Source organism: Ornithorhynchus anatinus, chromosome 5 (assembly GCF_004115215.2).
Source record: "Ornithorhynchus anatinus isolate Pmale09 chromosome 5, mOrnAna1.pri.v4, whole genome shotgun sequence".
Lineage (NCBI taxonomy): Eukaryota > Metazoa > Chordata > Mammalia > Monotremata > Ornithorhynchidae > Ornithorhynchus > Ornithorhynchus anatinus.
The window spans coordinates 35,506,947-35,512,163 of record NC_041732.1 but is presented as its reverse complement, the minus strand read 5'-3'; the positions used below and the strand labels follow the sequence as shown (position 1 = coordinate 35,512,163).

The 5,217-nt window shown below is 40.1% G+C and overlaps 1 non-coding gene across 1 annotated transcript; it reads right to left on the bottom strand.

Moving 5' to 3' along the window:
* Window positions 1-3,468: 3,468 nt before the first annotated feature.
* On the bottom strand, window positions 3,469-3,601 carry LOC114812643. Its single transcript, XR_003760294.1, has one exon. It is a non-coding gene; the product is annotated as a small nucleolar RNA SNORA7 (small nucleolar RNA).
* Window positions 3,602-5,217: the final 1,616 nt, after the last annotated feature.

Below are 5,217 nucleotides of genomic sequence, written 5' to 3'. Positions count from 1 at the left end.
TTACTGAACTTTCCTAGGCACTTAGTACTGTGTTCTGTACACAGTGAGCACTCAAAATCCATTGATTACTCCCAAGAACAGGAGCAGAGTTTCCAGAGCCTGGATAAATGAGCGGGCCTCAGGGCTAGGAGGTTGGGTGAAAGTGGTGAAGTGAAAGAAATAGAAATAAGTGGCAGAGATTAGGAACAGGGATTGATTGGGAATAAAAGTTATTAGGATGATTTTCATTCAATGTATAATCAGGAAATTCAGATTTAAAATCTCTAGCATTCAGGGTCAGAATTGAGCTTAGAGCCTAAAACTTTTCCTGGCTGAATATTAGTGTGCCCAGTGTTGCTACTTAGGTCACAGAGGAACCTGAAGCATGGATTCCACTTTTGGCTTTAGTGTGGTTTGATGAGAGGAAGAGAAGAGCAAAGGTAGACCTCAGGAGAGAGGAGTTTTAGGATTTCAGCAACCTCTAAAGCGTCTCTCTCCACTTTCCATCTCCAAAACACTAGAATTGTTTTGGAAAAATAAAGGTGGAGGTGATTAAAAGCAGAACAAATCTCACAGAGAAAAAATGGAAGATAAGTGGGTTTTCTGCATTTCAGGATTCCTTATTAATATAGTTATTTGCATGAAACTAGAGGCTTGACTTAGTGAGTTCTTCAACCTATCTCCCCTCCAAGACAAAAAAAAAAACCCATTAGCTCCTATCAGTGATATTTATTGAGCACTTACTGTGGGCAGAGCATGGAGAAAATGAGGAAACTTTAAATAGACAGTGGGGACCAGTTCCTTGCTTTCACTGAGGACAGGATTTAGAAAAAGGGGGACTTAAGTTGCCTGGAAGGGTCCTTGGCAATAATAGTAATAATAGTATTTGTTAAACACTTATGTGATTAATCAGGTCAGACAAATCCTGTTCCACATGGGATTCGCAATCTAAGTAGGAGGGAGAAGAGATATTTAACCTCCATTTTACTGAAGCACAGAGCATCTAATAACAGGCAAGTGGCAGAACCAGGATTAGAACCCAGATGTGTTTCACTACCAAGCCTGTGCTGTTTCCACTAGGTCATGTTGCTTCTGGTTAAAAAGAAGTGCTTACCCCACTTTGGAAACAAAAAGATTTCCTGGAAATTGGCTGTGCAATTTGCTTATGTTTAGGGTAGTTAATGTGTGACATATCTAGAGGCAAAGAATTGGACTTAGATGGCTTCTTTAGGTCCCTTTCAAACTTGGGATCCTTGACCACACTCCTTCTTCAGAGGGAAAAAAAATGACTAAGGTCCATCAGAGCTTTCCAACCTTGCTTCATAGGGCTTAGTTGACCATTTAACCTACCAACTGGTCCAGCAGAATCATGCCAGACTTCTGAATTTAGAGCTTGGGTGTTTACTAAATTCAGTTTGATTTGGTGCAAGGTGAAAGGCTACTGATCCATAAAATTACATTTCTTCCCTTATCACTGAGAATTTTATTCTCACGCACACAGTGGACTAAAATCAAAATTTTCTCATCTATTTTGGCTTTCAGTGAAAAACAACAAAAAGCTAGAAGAGTGTCAGGAAGAGGAAAAGATATCCACAGGGAGCCAGACTATATCAACACACTCTGTAGTCTTGTCAGGGAAAGAGAGACAGAAAGTTAAGTATTAAGGGTGAGAAAGCTTATGTAGTAATGGGTGGTTGGTTAAATTCATCTTCAATAATTCATTTAGAAATCAGTAGGAGAACAAAGCAGGAGAAGTCTGAAAATGTCACAGAAAAGACATATTAAGTGACTTTTCTGTGGTTACACAAGGTCATTACAAACTCTGAGAAGGGAGTCCAAGGTGTGGATTCTCACTCTCCTATTCTAACCATTATCCCATACATCTTTTCACTCATGCCATCACTTCCACCCTTGGGGGGAAAAACAGATAAATACATTCAATCGCCTGTAACCATAACCTTATCTTTTCAAAAGCAGTAGCTTAGTACCAATGTGGCAATGGCTGTGAATTATTCAATGCCCATATCCATTCCAACTTTAATATTTTTTAAACTAGGTATCAAGTCTGTTAATAATTGATAAAGCATTTGTAAACCCTTAGCAAATGAACAGTCAAGGAACACATTAATAAAACATCTTTAAAAAAAAATCTCAGTCTCTGTGCTGCTTCTCTCATCTTGCTGTCCCAGAGCAGAGTGAAACAGATTTAGGAAGTCAGATTGTGCACAACAATGACAAGTGGAGCCTAGATGAGGGAGATGCTTATCAATTAGAATCTAGGTCATTTTTGGGCATACCACATGGCTCTTGTCCTAAAGCTAAAGACACTTAATGAAATAAAGTCCTTGGCCTAAGTTTTTATGTTTTATCACTATTTTTTTCTTTTCAAGCAGACCACTTAGCATTTATCTTTGAAAAAAAAAACCCCAAAACCCAAGTTCTGGGGATCTGATGATTTAGGCATTTGGGGTTGGTTAATGGAGTTTTTTTTACCTCTTAATCACTGTTCAAATTTGGTACATGCTAAGGAAAAGGTCACTGAAAATTTCTATTTCAATACACTTCTTAATAGCTCATGGACTATAGCTATACCCAATCATTTCTTGACAGCTGTGTGCAGAGCACTGTATTAAGCAATTTGGAGAATGTAGAACAACAATAGACACATTCCCTACCCCCAGTGTGTTTATAGCTTAGAGCGGGGGAGACAGACATTAATATAAAAAATTACAAATACGTACCCTTTACTACAGTAGCATCTTTTTTCTACCAATTGAGCATCCTTGCTCCACACCTTTAGTTTTTTCCTACCAAGAAGGTTCTCACTTTCCTGCCATCCTTCTTTTTTTCCACTCCTATTCTTTAAAACAGATTTGTCTTTCAAAGGTGCCAAAATCATGGGATCATCACCTACTGGCTGAGTAAACTTGAGACACCAACTGCTGCTTGAGCCCATAGAATAGAAGAGGTCAAAATGATTAGACCTTTGGAATTTGTGAGATGGAATAACCTCAAGTAAGGTTAACAGGCAAAGGATCATATTCCTAAATTCTGTATGGCAGGGAGGGGGCTACAAATGAGGGTCAAGCAACAAGGGTCTGAGTTGAAGTGAAGAGTCAAGACTATTCCAAAGCAGGTTTTCCTGTCTCAGGGCTTACATTTGGTGGGGGAATTGCAGCATTTTAAAGAAGGGATCTCTTAGCTTTAAAAGCAGAGGATGATAGAAAATAGCCCCTTGGCTGGTGTCGAAGATTTCTGTTCCTTTCCTTGATGTATGCTGTCGAGTCATCTTGGACCCATAGCAACACGATGGAAACATCTCCCTCAGAATGCCCCACCTCCATCTGCAATCACTCTGGTAGTGTATCCATTGAGTTTTCTTGGTAAAAAATACAAAAGTAATTTACGATTGCCACCTTCCACGCAGTAAATGAGTCTCCACCCTCGACTTTCTCCCATGCCACTGCTGCCCAGCACAGGTGAGTTTTGACTTGTAGCAGATTGCCTTCCACTTGTTAGCCACTGGTAAAGCTAAGAATGGAAATGCCTCTGCTTGACTCTCCCTCCCGTAGTCAAAACTAGTAGAATACTGGAAATTCTCCAGGTGCGACCCTGAGAGAGGTTTCCCTTCCTGTCAGAGCTCAAAGCATCCATCCCATGTCTCCCTCTCAGTTCCCCTTTGTTCAAACATCTTTTTTCCCTTTTCAAAGCACTCACTTTTCACCACAAGTCCTCTTTTCCCAGTAAACAAAGCAGTACCTCCATACCCATCATCCATAAATAAATACATCAAATATCTCTGGATTGAATGCAGAGCCAAAGTTGGAGTTCACACTGCCTGAAATACATCTGCCTGATACCAGGTATATTATCCAGGCAAACATGTATTGTAGTGTCACTTCTCTGCTAACCCAGCAAGATCTATTCTAAGGAAAAACCCACATGGCTAATAAGTAAGGAGCCTATTACAGTGTCTGTCTCTTAAAGAAAAGAGTTAAGCATATGCATACATAATTGTACACACAAAGATACACATAGCCAGTGGCAATGAAGATTTCATCAACTGACAAGAGGAGACTTCATTAAATTACTTTACCTACCTCTCCAGACGTAAGACAAAGCAACGACCTCAGAAAATAAATTAATTTCTGACTTAAGAGCAGTTTTGGATTCATAAAATGAGAGTGTGGTGGAAGTGGTTGGAGTTTAGAGCCTCTAATTATTACTGGTTCAAAATACAGGATAAAGTCTTAGGATCATTAATACCCCATCATTACTAGTAGCATTTTCATCAAAGGATTATATTACAAGTGATATTCTAATTTTTTTTAAAGTCCTCAGTGATGGAGTCTCCCATCAAGGGTGGTGGACGAACCTGGGTCTTGAAATTTCAGAACAGAAAACTTGTGCAGAGGAAATGATTAAAGTGACACTGGCTTATACAGCCCCACTCATACTCTCACATCTAAGGCTGAGAGTTCTAGCAGAGGAGAAAATAAAAAGTCAGCAAGGGATTTTTCAGCTGATAGCAACTCAGATCTATTAAAGGAAACCCTAGGAGAAAGACTACTAAAACTTGGTTGAAAACAGGGTCTGATTCAATATATTGACACCTGGTCTTCAAAATAGAAGGGACAACCTTCTGTACCCTAATGGCAAAAATTATAACACATAATGGGAGCAAATTTTCATTCTGAGAGAAGCTTTTTGTTGCCCCAAAGGGATCAGGAGACAGGAGAGCAAGTGACATCCTGCCACTTAATAATAATAATAATAATAATGTTGGTATTTGTTAAGCGCTTACTATGTGCCGAGCACCGTTCTAAATGCTGGGGTAGACACAGGGGAATCAGGTTGTCCCACATGGGGCTCACAGTCTTAATCCCCATTTTACAGATGAGGTAACTGAGGCACCGAGAAGTGAAGTGACTTGCCCACAGTCACACAGCTGACAAGTGGCAGAGCTGGGATTCGAACCCATGACCTCTGACTCCAAAGCCCATGCTCTTTCCACTAAGCCACGCTGCACTTGGTTTCCCTGCAGACCCAGTGAAATTCTGTTTTGGCCTAACCCACTGGGATTAGGTCAGAGGCACTCATTTTATTAGGGGGTCTGAATTAATTCTGTGTTCACCCATCAACCCTAAGGAGGCCAGGATGGTCCCTTTCTCACCTAAAGATTTAGGCCTCTCTTCCTAAAGATTTCAGTTCCTGGGTGGAACAAAATGCTAAAAGTAT